General features: G+C 55.0%; 1 long non-coding RNA gene and 1 other non-coding gene across 2 annotated transcripts; both read left to right on the forward strand.

The window, feature by feature from the left end:
* The first annotated feature begins 179 nt into the window (after positions 1-179).
* LOC110476660 (uncharacterized) lies at positions 180-663 on the forward strand. Its single transcript, XR_002466464.2, has 3 exons — positions 180-258; positions 435-509; positions 607-663. It is a non-coding gene; the product is annotated as an uncharacterized LOC110476660 (long non-coding RNA).
* An 11,015-nt stretch (positions 664-11,678) lies between these two features.
* On the forward strand, positions 11,679-11,751 carry TRNAK-UUU (transfer RNA lysine (anticodon UUU)). The gene has a single exon. It is a non-coding gene; the product is annotated as a tRNA-Lys (tRNA).
* Positions 11,752-13,479: the final 1,728 nt, after the last annotated feature.

The raw sequence follows: 13,479 nt of genomic DNA on the forward strand, positions 1-13,479 counted from the left end.
TTATACTGGTCCATACTGGTCCATACTGGTCCATACTGGTTTACACTGGTCTGTACTGGTCCATACTGGTCCATACCGGTTTATACTGGTCCATACTGGTTTACACTGGTCCGTACTGGTCCATACTGGTCCATACTGGTCCATACTGGTCCATACTGGTCCATACTGGTTTATACTGGGCAGGCCATGGACGCCCCCTCCGATGAAGGTGACGATGACGATGACGAGCAGCCGCTGTCCCAGGAGCGCCCCCTGCAGGTCCGGACTGGTTTGTACTGGTTTCTACTGGTTTGTACTGGTTTCTACTGGTTTGTACTGGTTTGTAGTGGTCCATACTGGTTTGTACTGGTTTGTACTGGTTTGTACTGGTTTGTAGTGGTCCATACTGGTTTGTACTGGTTTGTACTGGTCCATACTGGTTTGTACTGGTTCAGGCCCGTGGTGACGATGAAGGTGACGATGATGATGACGAGCAGTCACTGGCGCGGGCCCAGGAGCGCCTCCTGCAGGTCCGTACTGGTTCGTACTGGTTCATACTGGTTTTTACTGGTTTATACTGGTCCATACCGGTCCGGACTGGTCCATACTGGTTTGTACTGGTGGCAGATCATGGACGCCCCCTGGGAGGCCGCTGACGATGAAGGTGACGATGATGAGGATGAGCAGTCGGTGGCGCAGGCCCAGGAGCGGCTCCTGCAGGTCCGTACTGGTTTATACTGGTTTATACTGGTCTGCACTGGTCTGTGCTGGTTTATACCAGTCTGTACTGGTTCATACTGGTCCGTACTGCTTTATACTGGTCCACACTGGTATATACTGGTTTATACTGGTCTGTACTGGTCTGTACTGGTCTGTACTGGTCTGTACTGGTTTATACTGGTTTATACTGGTTTATACCGGTCCGTACTGGTCCATACTGGTCCGTACCGGTCCATACTGGTTTATACTGGTCTGTACCGGTCCGTACTGTTTTATACCGGTCCGTACCGGTCCATACCGGTCCATACTGGTCTGTTCTGGTTTATACCGGTCCGTACCGGTCCATACTGGTCCATACTGGTTTATACTGGTTTATACCGGTTTATACCGGTCCATACCGGTCCATACTGGTCCATACTGGTTTATACTGGTTTATACCGGTCTGTACTGGTCTGTACCGGTCCATACTGGTTTATACTGGTCCATACCAGTCCATACTGGTCCATACCAGTCCATACTGGTCCATACTGGTCCATACTGGTCCATACTGGTTTATACCGGTCCGTACTGGTCCGTACCAGTCCATACTGGTCCGTACCGGTCCGTACTGGTCCATACTGGTTTATACTGGTCCATACTGGTTTATACTGGTCCATACTGGTTTATACTGGTTTATACTGGTCCATACTGGTCCATACTGGTCTGTACTGGTCCAGGCGCTGATGTGCCGCGCCGCGCGGGCGCTGCCGCGCCGGGAGCTGTGCCAGGACTGGGAGCTGCTGGGGGAGCTCGGCAGCGGCTCCTACGGGCGCGTGCTGCTGGCACGGCCCCGGCGCGGAGGTGAGCGCACCTGGGCACACCTGGGCACACCTGGGCACACCTGGGAATACACCTGGGCAACCTGGGCACACCTGGGCACACCTGGGAATACACCTGGGCACACCTGGGCACACCTGGGCACACCTGGGCACACCTGGGAATACACCTGGGCACACCTGGGCACACCTGGCGGCATCTGGGGCATCTGGGGGGGCACCTGGGCACACCTGGGCACACCTGGGCACACCTGGGCACACCTGGGGCATCTGGGGCATCTGGGGGGGCACCTGGGCACACCTGGGGGGGCACCGGGGGCACCTGGGCACACCTGGGCACACCTGGGCACACCTGGGCACACCTGGGGTGGTACCTGGGCACACCTGGGCACACCTGGGCGCACCTGGGCACACCTGGGAATACCCCTGGGCACACCTGGGCACACCTGGGCACACCTGGGCACACCTGGGGATACACCTGGGGGGACCTGGGGGGACCTGGGGATACACCTGGGGGGGCATCTTGGCACACCTGGGCACACCTGGGGCATCTGGGGGGCACCTGGGGGGGCACCTGGGCACACCTGGGGCACCTGGGGGCACCTGGGGATACACCTGGGGGGGGACCTGGGCACACCTGGGCACACCTATGGGGGCACCTGGGCACACCTGGGGCATCTGGGGACACTTGGGGATACACCCGGGGGGACCTGGGGCACCTGAGATGCACCTGGGGTTCCTGGGGAAACCTGGGGATATCCACAGATGTGTCACCTGTCCCAGGTGTGTCACCTGTCCCTGTCCCAGCTGTGTCCCTGTCCTGCTGTGTCCCCCGTGGCTGACCCAGGTGTGCCCTCACCTGCACAGGTGTGTTCCCTGTCCCAGCTGTCTCACCTGTCCCCGCTGTCTCACCTGTCCCAGCTGTCACCTGTCCCCGCTGTCTCACCTGTCCCAGCTGTCTCACCTGTCCCAGCTGTCTCACCTGTCCCAGCTGTCTCACCTGTCCCAGCTGTCACCTGTCCCAGCTGTCTCACCTGTCCCAGCTGTCTCACCTGTCCCAGCTGTCACCTGTCCCAGCTGTCTCACCTGTCCCCGCTGTCTCACCTGTCCCCGCTGTCTCACCTGTCCCAGCTGTCTCACCTGTCCCAGCTGTCACCTGTCCCCGCTGTCTCACCTGTCCCAGCTGTCTCACCTGTCCCAGCTGTCACCTGTCCTAGCTGTCTCACCTGTCCCAGCTGTCTCACCTGTCCCAGCTGTCTCACCTGTCCCCGCTGTCTCACCTGTCCCCGCTGTGTCCCCCGCGGCTGACCCAGGTGTGCCCTCACCTGCGCAGGTGCGCGGGTGGCGCTGAAGCTGCTCTCCAAGGAGCGCACGCCCAGGTGGGGCTTCCTGCGGGAGTTCTGCACTCACCTGTGCCTGCGGGGGGCGCTCACCTGCGTCCAGGTGCTGCCGCTCGCCTTCGAGACCCCCACGGAGTTCGGCTTCGCCCAGGAGCTCGCACCTGCCGGGGACCTGTGCGGGCTGCTCACACCTGGGGTGAGTGACAGGTGAGACGGGGACACCTGGGACAGGTGGGACACCTGGGACAGGTGAGGGACAGGTGAGATGGGGGGCACCTGGGACACCTGGGACACCTGGGACACCTGGGACAGGTGAGGGACAGGTGAGGGACAGGTGAGACGGGGGACACCTGGGACACCTGGGACACCTGGGACACCTGGGACAGGTGAGGGACAGGTGAGGGACAGGTGAGGGACAGGTGAGACGGGGGACACCTGGGACAGGTGAGACAGGGGACACCTGGGACACCTGGGACAGGTGAGGGACAGGTGAGGGACAGGTGAGGGACAGGTGAGACTGGGGGACACCTGGGAGAGGTGGGACAGGTGAGGGACAGGTGAGACGGGGGACACCTGGGATACCTGGGACACCTGGGACAGGTGAGGGACAGGTGAGGGACAGGTGAGACAGGTGGGACACCTGGGGCACCTGGGACAGGTGAGATGGGAGGACACCTGGGACACCTGGGACACCTGGGACACCTGGGACAGGGAGGACAGGTGAGGGACAGGTGAGGGACAGGTGAGACAGGGGGCACCTGGGACACCTGGGACAGGGGGGACAGGTGAGGGACAGGTGAGGGACGGGTGAGACAGGTGGGACAGGTGAGGGACAGGTGAGGGACGGGTGAGACAGGTGGGACAGGTGGGACAGGTGAGGGACAGGTGAGTGGGAAGGGGGGACAGAAGCACACCTGTGGGGGAGGACAGCTGAGGGACAGGTGACCTCTCAGGTGACACAGCGCTGGCTGGGTGACAGTGCTGAGTGTCCCCAGGTGATCCCAGGTGTGTCCCCCCCTCCCCAGGTGTGACCTCAGGTGTGTCCCAGCTGTGACCCCAAGTGTGTCACCCCTCCCCAGCTGTGACCCCAGGTGTGTTACCTATCCCCAGGTGACCCCAGGTGTGTCCCAGGTGTGTCCCCGTCCCCAGGTGTGACCCCAGCTGTGACCCCAGCTGTGTCCCCGTCCCCAGGTGTGTCCCAGGTGTGTCCCAGGTGTGACCCCGCCGTGTCCCCATCCCCAGCTGTGTCCCAGATGTGACCCCACCTGTGTCCCCGTCCCCAGGTGTGTCCCAGGTGTGTCCCAGGTGTGTCCCCATCCCCAGCTGTGACCCCGCCGTGTCCCCGTCCCCAGGTGTGTCCCAGCTGTGTCGCTGTGTCCCAGGTGTGTTCCAGGTGTGTCCCAGGTGTGTCCCAGCTGTGTCCCAGCTGTGACCCCCGCCATGTCCCCGTCCCCAGGTGTGTCCCAGGTGTGTCCCAGGTGTGTCCCCATCCCCAGGTGTGTCCCAGCTGTGTCCCAGCTGTGTCCCAGCTGTGTCCCAGCTGTGTCCCAGGTGTGTCCCCGTCCCCAGGTGTGACCCCAGCTGTGTCCCAGGTGTGTCCCAGCTGTGACCCCCGCCATGTCCCCATCCCCAGGTGTGTCCCAGCTGTGTCCCAGGTGTGTCCCAGGTGTGTCCCAGCTGTGTCCCCATCCCCAGCTGTGACCCCGCCATGTCCCATCCCCAGGTGTGTCCCAGCTGTGTCCCAGCTGTGTCCCAGCTGTGTCCCAGCTGTGACCCCGCCATGTCCCCGTCCCCAGGTGTGTCCCAGGTGTGTCTCCATCCCCAGCTGTGACCCCAGGTGTGTCCCCATCCCCAGGTGGGCCTCCCGGAGCCGCAGGTGAAGCGCTGCGCCGCCCAGGTGTCCTCGGCCCTGGCTTACCTGCACGGCCACGCGCTGGTGCACCGCGACCTGAAGCTGGACAACGTCCTGGCCTTCGACCGCCGCTGCCACCTGGTCAAGGTGGGCGACTTCGGCCTGACGCGCGTGCAGGGCTGGCAGGTGCGGCCGGCGCGCGGCCCCGCGCCCTACTGCGCGCCCGAGCTGCTGCAGGTGCGCGCAGGTGAGGCGCGGCGGCGGCACCTGGAGCCCGCGGCGGACACCTGGGCGTTCGGCGTGCTGCTCTTCGCGCTGCTCACCGGCACCTTCCCCTGGGCCTCACCTGAGCGCTCCGACCCCGCCTTCCGCCGCTTCCGCACCTGGCAGGGCGGCGGCCGCTCAGGTGAGCCAGGTGCGGCCCGGCCGCCGCGCACCTGGCGGGGCCTGGGGGCCGAGGGGATGGAGATGCTGCGGGGGTTGCTGCACCCCCGGCCCGCGCGGCGCTGCCCACCTGGAGAGGTGCTCAGGTACCTGGGAGGGGCCTGGGCAGGTGAGCGGGGACAGGTGGGAGACACGGGTGAGGGGGGGCAGGTGAGCTCTGAAGGGGAGGGGGGACAGGTGAGTTCTGACGGGGAAGAAGGACAGGTGAGCTCTGCAGGTGAAAGCGGCCAGGTGAGCTCTGAAGGGGAGGAGGGACAGGTGAGCTCTGCAGGTGAAAGCGGCCAGGTGAGCTCTGAAGGGGAGGAGGGACAGGTGAGTTCTGAAGAGGAGGAAGGACAGGTGAGTTCTGAAGGGGAAGAAGGACAGGTGAGCTCTGAAGAGGAGGGGGGACAGGTGAGTTCTGCAGGTGAGGAAGGACAGGTGGGAGCTACAGGTGAGGGGGGACAGGTGGGAGCTACAGGTGAGAGCGGCCAGGTGAGCTCTGAAGAGGAGAAAGGACAGGTGAGCTCTGAAGAGGAGGAAGGACAGGTGAGCTCTGAAGAGGAGGGGGGACAGGTGAGCTCTGAAGAGGAGGAAGGACAGGTGAGCTCTGAAGGGGAGGGGGGACAGGTGAGTTCTGCAGGTGAGGAAGGACAGGTGGGAGCTACAGGTGAGGGGGGACAGGTGAGCTCTGAAGAGGAGGAAGGACAGGTGAGCTGTGAAGAGGAAGGACAGGTGAGCTCTGCAGGTGAGGAAGGACAGGTGAGCTCTGAAGGGGAGGAAGGACAGGTGAGCTCTGAAGAAGAGGAGGGACAGGTGGGAGCTACAGGTGAGGGGGGACAGGTGGGAGACACAGGTGAGAGCGGCCAGGTGAGCTCCGAAGGGGAGGAAAGACAGGTGAGTTCTGAAGAGGAGGGACAGGTGAGCTGTGAAGAGGAGGGACAGGTGAGTTCTGCAGGTGAGGAAGGGAGCAGCCAGGTGAGCTTTGAAGGGGAGGAAGGACAGGTGAGCAGCCAGGGGAGCTCTGCAGGTGAGCAGGGACAGGTGAGATCATCAGGTGAGGAAGGACAGGTGAGCGACCAGGGGAGTGCTGAAGGGGACTGGGGACAGGTGAGTGGCCAGGTGAGCTCTGCAGGTGAGAGAGACCAGGTGAGCTCTGAAGGGGAAAAAGGACAGGTGAGCTCTGAAGAGGAGGAGGGACAGGTGAGCAGCCAGGTGAGCTCTGCAGGTGAGGGTGACCAGGTGAGCTCTGCAGGTGAGGGTGACCAGGTGAGCTCTGCCGGGGATGAAGGGAGCAGCCAGGTGAGCCCCACAGGTGAGAATTTTAGCGGCCAGGTGAGCTCTGCAGGTGAGATGGGACAGGTGAGACCCACAGGTGGGAGTGGCCAGGTGAGCCCCACAGGTGACTTTGGGTCCCCCAGTAGTCAGGTGAGGACACCTGGACAGGTGAGGGGAACACCCGGAAGTTGGATAGAAACACCTGGAGACGGGATAGAGACACCTGGGCAGGTGAGAGGAACACCTGGAGATGGGCTGGAGACACCTGGAGTGAGATGGAAACACCTGGAGATGGGATAGAGACACCTGGACAGGTGATGGACACACCTGGACAGGTGAGAGGAACACCTGGCGATGGGCTAGAGACACCTGGAGATGGGATAGAAGCACCTGGACAGGTGATGGCCACACCTGGGGTGGGCCCAGGACACCTGGACAGTGATGGACACACCTGGACAGTGATGGACACACCTGGACAGTGATGGACACACCTGGAGAATGATGGATGGACACACGTGGAGAGTGATGGACACACCTGGAGAATGATGGACACACCTGGAGAATGATGGATGGACACACCTGGAGAATGATGGACACACCTGGGCAGGGACGGATGGACACACCTGGAGAATGATGGACACACCTGGACAGGGATGGACACACCTGGAGAATGATGGACACACCTGGACAGGGACGGATGGACACACCTGGGGTTACCTGTGCTCACCTGGGGATCCCAAATTCAATAAAATTCCCGGGATTTTGCCTTTTTTTGGATTTTCTTTCTCTCTCTTTTTTTTTTTTACCTGTTTGGGTCTGGGGGGTGGGGGAGGGGCAGGAAAAATGAGGGGAAATGGAGGGAAAATGGGAAAATCTGGGAAAATGGGGAAATGGGGAAATCTGGGAAAATGGGGAAATGGGGGAATGGGGAAATCTGGGAAAATGGGGAAATCGGGGAAAATGGGAAAATGGGAAAATGGGGGAATTGGGGAAATCGGGGAAAATTCAGAAAAATGGGGAAAATGGGAAAATGGGAAAATGGGGAAATGGGGAAATCTGGGAAAATGGGGAAAATGGGGAAATGGGGAAAATGGGGAAATCGGGGGAAATGGGGAAAATGGGAAAATGGGGAAATGGGGAATATGGGGAAATGGGAAAATGGGAAAATGGGGAAAATGGGAAAATGGGGAAATTGGGGAAATCGGGGAAAATTCAGAAAAATGGGGAAAATGGGAAAATCTGGGAAAATGGGGAAATTGGGGAAATCTGGGAAAATGGGAAAATGGGGGAATTGGGGAAACTGGGGAAAATGGGGAAAATGGGGAAATGGAAAAATGGGGAAATGGGGGGAAATGGGAAAAAATGGGGAAATTGGGGAAAATCGGGGAAAATTCAGAAAAATGGGGAGAAACGGGAGAAAGGAGGGAAAAATGGGGGGAAAGGGAAAAATGAGGAAAACTGGGGGGAAATGGGAAAGTGGAAAAATGGGGAAAGAAACAAAAAAGTGGGAAATCCCAAATCCCAAATCCCAAATCTCAATCCCAAATTCCAGATTCCAAATCCCCAATCCCAAATCCCAAATCCCAAATCCCAAATCCCCAATCCTAATCCCAATCCCGAAATCCCCAGTCCCAATCCCAATCCCAAATCCCCAATCCCAATCTCAATCCCAAATCTCAAATCCCAAATCCCCAAATCCCAAATACCCCAATCCCCAAATTCCCGATCTCAAATCCCAAATCCCAAAGCCCAAATCCCAAATCCCAAATCCCAAATCCCCAATCCTAATCCCAATACCAATCCCGAAATCCCCAATCCCAATCCCAAATCTCAAATACCAAATCCCAAATCTCAATCCCAAATTCCAGATTCCAAATCCCCAATCCCAAATCCCCAATCCTAATCCCAATCCCGAAATCCCCAATCCCAATCCCAAAACTCAAATCCCAAATCCCCAAATCCCAAATACCCCAATCCCCAAATTCCTGATCCCAAATCCCAAAGCCCAAATCCCAAATTCCAAATTCCAAATCCCAAATCCCCAAATCCCAAATCCCAAATCCCAAATCCCAATCCTGATCCTCAAATCTGAAATCCCGATCCTAAATTCCAAATCCTGATCCCAAATTCCAAAGCCCAAATCCCAAATCCCAAATCCCAAATCCCAAATCCCCAAATCCCAAATTCCCCAATCCCCAAATTCCCGATCTCGAATCTTGAATCTCAAATCCCAAATCTCAAATCCCAAATCCCAAATCCCAAATCCCAAATCCCAAATCCCAAATCCCAATCCTGATCCTCAAATCTGAAATCCCGATCCTAAATTCCAAATCCTGATCCCAAATTCCAAATCCTCAAATCCCAAATCCCAAATCCCAAATCAAAATCCCAAATCCCAAATCCCAAATCAAAATCCCAAATCCTCTATCAAACTCAATCAAACTCTATCAAACTCAATCAAACTCTATCAAACTCTATCAATCTCTATCCATCCGCGATTCCATCCGGAATTCCCTGCGGGATCCCCTGCAGGATTCCATCCCAAATTCCATCCTGGATCCCATCCCGGATTCCCCCACCAAATTTCCGGGAATTTTTCCCGTTTTTCAGGCCGGGATCGGACGGGATCTCTCTGGGGATCCGGCCTGTGGGAGCTTGGAACCACCAGGGAGGGATATATGGAATATTCATGTTTAAAAAATTAAATTTCTTCTTAAACACTCCAATTACCCACATTTTAATATTCCAAGCACCCCATAATCCTAAAACTAAGACCAACCCTAAACCAAACCCTGATCCTAAAAATCCTCCCCCTAAACCAAACTAGAATTTAATATTCAGAATATTCCCATTTTAATATTACAATTAACACCGAAACTCGCCCTGCCACTGACGAGGACCCTAAACCAAATTATAAATCAGACTGTAACCCTAATCCCAATCCTAATCCTAACCTGACCCTAATCCCAATCCTAATCCTAACCTGACCCTAATCCCAATCCTAATCCTAACCTGACCTAATCCCAATCCTAATCCTAATCCTAACCTGACCCTAATCCCAATCCTAATCCTAACCTGACCCTCACCCTAATACTTATCCTAACCAAAATTCATCATTAAATATTGAAATCGTTAGCATTTGAATATTAATTATACGCTAACCGTACCCTGTGATTGACGAGGGTCCTGACCCTAATCCCGACTTTAACTCAAATTTTAAACCTAAACCTAAATATGACCGTGACCCTAAGCCGTACCCTAACTCAAATTAAAATTTAAATATTCAAATTGTCGCCATTTTAATATGACAATTATCCCCGAACCTTAACCTGGCACTGACAATGACCCTAAGGCAAACCCCAACCCGAACCCTTTGGAAAATTTGCGTTTAAAAAATAAATTCCATGTTAAATATTCAAAGAATTCTCATTTGAATATTCCATAAATTCACTGACTAACCCCAACCCGAACCCTTTGGAAAATTTGCGTTTAAAAAATAAATTCCATGTTAAATATTCAAAGAAATCTCATTTGAATATTCCATAAATTCACTGACTAACCCCAACCCGAAACCTTTGGAAAATTTGCGTTTAAAAAATAAATTCCATGTTGAATATTCAAAGAATTCTCATTTGAATATTCCAAATATTCCCTGACCCCAACCATGATCCTAACCCTAACCCTATTTGCTTTAAAAAAATATTTCAAAAATATTATATAAAATATATGATATAAAATATAATATTACATAAAAGATTCGATGATATTAAAAATTATATAAAATTTTAAAAATTAATTTATTCTCATTTAAATATACCAATTACCGCCTAATGAAAGGTGACAGCGAGGGGGACACAGAGACCGAGCAGGAGCGGGTGAGTCGAGAGGAAAAATGAAAATTGTGGTGGGAAAAATGAGAGGAAAAAGTGGGAAAAATGAGAGGAAAAGGGCAGAAAATGTGAGAAAAAATGGGAAATATGAGGGGAAAATAGATGGGAAAGATGAGGGGGAAAGAGGGTAAAAATGAGAAAAAAGAGGGTGAAAATGAGAAAAAAGGGTAAAAATGAGAAAAAAGAGGGTAAAAATGAGAAAAAATGGTAAAAATGAGAAAAAAGAGGGTAAAAAAGAGAAAAAAGGGTAAAAATGAGAAAAAATGGTAAAAATGAGAAAAATGGTAAAAATGAGAAAAAAGAGGGTAAAAAAGAGAAATAAGAGGGTGAATAATAATAATAACAATAACATTAACATTAACATTAACATTAACATTAACATTAACATTAACATTAACATTAACATTAACTAAAAAATAAAAATTAAATTTAAAATAAAACAAAAATTAAAATTAAATAAAAAATTAAAATTAAAATAAACCAACAATTTTATTCCAGTAGATTTATTTGACATCATACTGCTACATTATTTTAACATTATGTTTTATTTTTATTACTCCCGATAATTACAATTATTGTCATCACTGTCATGATTATTATCGTACTTATTAATAGCGACAGTAGGAATCAAAAATATCATAAACCGTTTCTTTTGGACCAACCCCCCCGGCCTCAACCCCGGTGAGTTAAAATCCCCGAAAACCTCGGGTTTTTCCCCAAAACCGCTTGATTTTCCCCAAATCCTCCGGATTTCCCTAAATCCCCGGGATTTTCCCCCAAATCCTCCGGATTTTCCCTAAATCCCCGGAATTTCCCCCAAATCCCGGAATTCCCCCCAAACCCCCGGAATTCCCCCCAAACCCCCGGAATTTTCCCCAAATTCCCGGAATTTCCCCCAAACCCCCGGAATTTCCCCCAAACCCCCGGAATTTTCCCAAATCCCCAGAATTTCCCCCCAAATCCCGGAATTTTCCCCAAACCCCCGGAATTTCCCCCAAATTCCCGGTTTTTCCCAAATCCCCGGAATTTCCCCCAAATCCCGGAATTTCCCCCAAATCCCCGGCTTTTTCCCAAAATCCCCGGGTTTTTCCCAAAATCCCCAGAATTCCCCCCAAACCCCCGGAATTCCCCCCAAACCCCCGGAATTCCCCCAAACCCCCGGAATTCCCCCCAAACCCCCGGAATTCCCCCCAAACCCCCGGAATTTCCCCAAATTCCCGGAATTTTCCCAAAACCCCCGGAATTTCCCCCAAACCCCCGGAATTCCCCCCAAAACCCCGGAATTCCCCCCAAATCCCGGTTTTTCCCAAAACCCCCGGAATTTCCCCCAAAGCCGTGTCCCGGTCCCGCCTTGCCACGCGCCGCCGGCGCTGCCCGCAGAGCCCGGATAGCTCAGTCGGTAGAGCATCAGACTTTTAATCTGAGGGTCCAGGGTTCAAGTCCCTGTTCGGGCGAGTTTCTTTTCAGCCCCTTTTTTTCCCCTTTTCCCCGTTTTTTAACCATTTTTAAACCATTTTTTAACCATTTTTTAACCATTTTCTCCCCATTTTTCCCCATTTTCCCCACTCCCGGCCTCCCGGGGGTCCCGGCCCGGCCGCGGGGTTTCTTTTCCGGGGGGGTCCCACGCTCAGCGCTCTGGGCTCGGCTCCGGCGAGCGCAGCTCGTCCCTGGGTGTCCCTGAGGTGTCCCCGGGATGTCCTCAGGGTGTCCCCGAGGTGTCCCCGAGGTGTCCTCAGGGTGTCCCCGAGGTGTCCCTGTTTCAGGGGTGTCCCCGAGGTGTCCCCGAGGTGTCCCCAAGGTGTTCCTGGGGTGTCGCTGTTTTGGGGGTGTCCCTGAGGTGTCCCCTAGGTGTCCTCAGGGTGTCCTCGAGGTATGTCCACTCCGGGGGTGTCCCCCAAGTGTCCCCGAGGTGCCCCCGAGGTGTCCCCGAGGTGTCCTCAGGGTGTCCCCGAGGTGTCCCTGTTTCAGGGGTGTCCCTTAGGTGTCCCCGAGGTGTCCCCGAGGTGTCCCTGTTTCGGGAGTGTCCCCGAGGTGTCCCCGAGGTGTCCCCGAGGTGTCCTCAGGGTGTCCCCGAGGTGTCCCCGAGGTGTCCCCGAGGTGTCCCAGCTTCAGGGGTGTCCCCGAGGTGTCCCCGAGGTGTCCCCGAGGTGTCCCAGCTTCAGGGGTGTCCCTGGGTTGTCCACGGGGTGTCCCTGGAGGTGTCCCCGAGGTGTCCCCAACAGGCAGCCGGGCTGGCAGAGGCCAGACAGACAGACAGACAGACAGACGTGGTGGGAGAGGGTGGATGGGTGGACAGACGGACGCTGGGGTGGCAGAGGCTGGACAGCTGGACAGACGGACAGTTAGGGGACAGAGGCCAGATGGCTGGACAGATGGACAGGTGGAGTGGCAGAGGATCGATGGACTGATAGCCGGACAGACGGACAGATGGACAGCTGGACAGACGGACAGATGGACAGTCAGACAGCTGGACAGCCGGACAGATGGACAGTCAGCTGGACAGCCGGAAAGCCGGACAGAGATTGGATACCCAGACAGTCAGACAGCTGGACAGCTGGACAGCTGGACAGATGGACAGTCAGCTGGACAGCCGGAAAGCCAGACAGATATTGGATACCCAGACAGTCAGACAGCTGGACAGATGGACAGCTGGACAGATGGACAGTCAGCTGGACAGCTGGAAAGCCGGACAGAGACTGGATAGCCGGACAGCCAGACAGCTGGACAGCTGGACAGAGACTGGACAGCTGGACAGCCAGACAGCTGGACAGCCGGACAGATGGACAGTCAGACAGCTGGACAGCCAGAAAGCCGGACAGAGATTGGATACCCAGACAGCCAGACAGCTGGACAGCCGGACAGCCAGACAGCTGGACAGCCAGACAGCCAGACAGCTGGACAGCTGGACAGCCGGACAGATGGACAGTCAGACAGCTGGACAGCTGGACAGAGACTGGATAGCCGGACAGCCAGACAGCTGGACAGCTGGACAGCTGGACAAATGGACAGTCAGACAGCTGGACAGCCAGAAAGCCGGACAGGGACTGGACAGCCGGACAGCCAGACAGCTGGACAGCTGGACAGATGGACAGATGGACAGATTGACAGAGTTCTGGACAGCTAGACAGCTGGATAGCCAGTCAGAGAGCTGTACAGAGGCTGGACAGACGGACAGATGGACA

Source organism: Lonchura striata, chromosome 38, assembly GCF_046129695.1.
Source record: "Lonchura striata isolate bLonStr1 chromosome 38, bLonStr1.mat, whole genome shotgun sequence".
In the NCBI taxonomy this organism is placed as follows: Eukaryota; Metazoa; Chordata; class Aves; order Passeriformes; family Estrildidae; genus Lonchura; species Lonchura striata.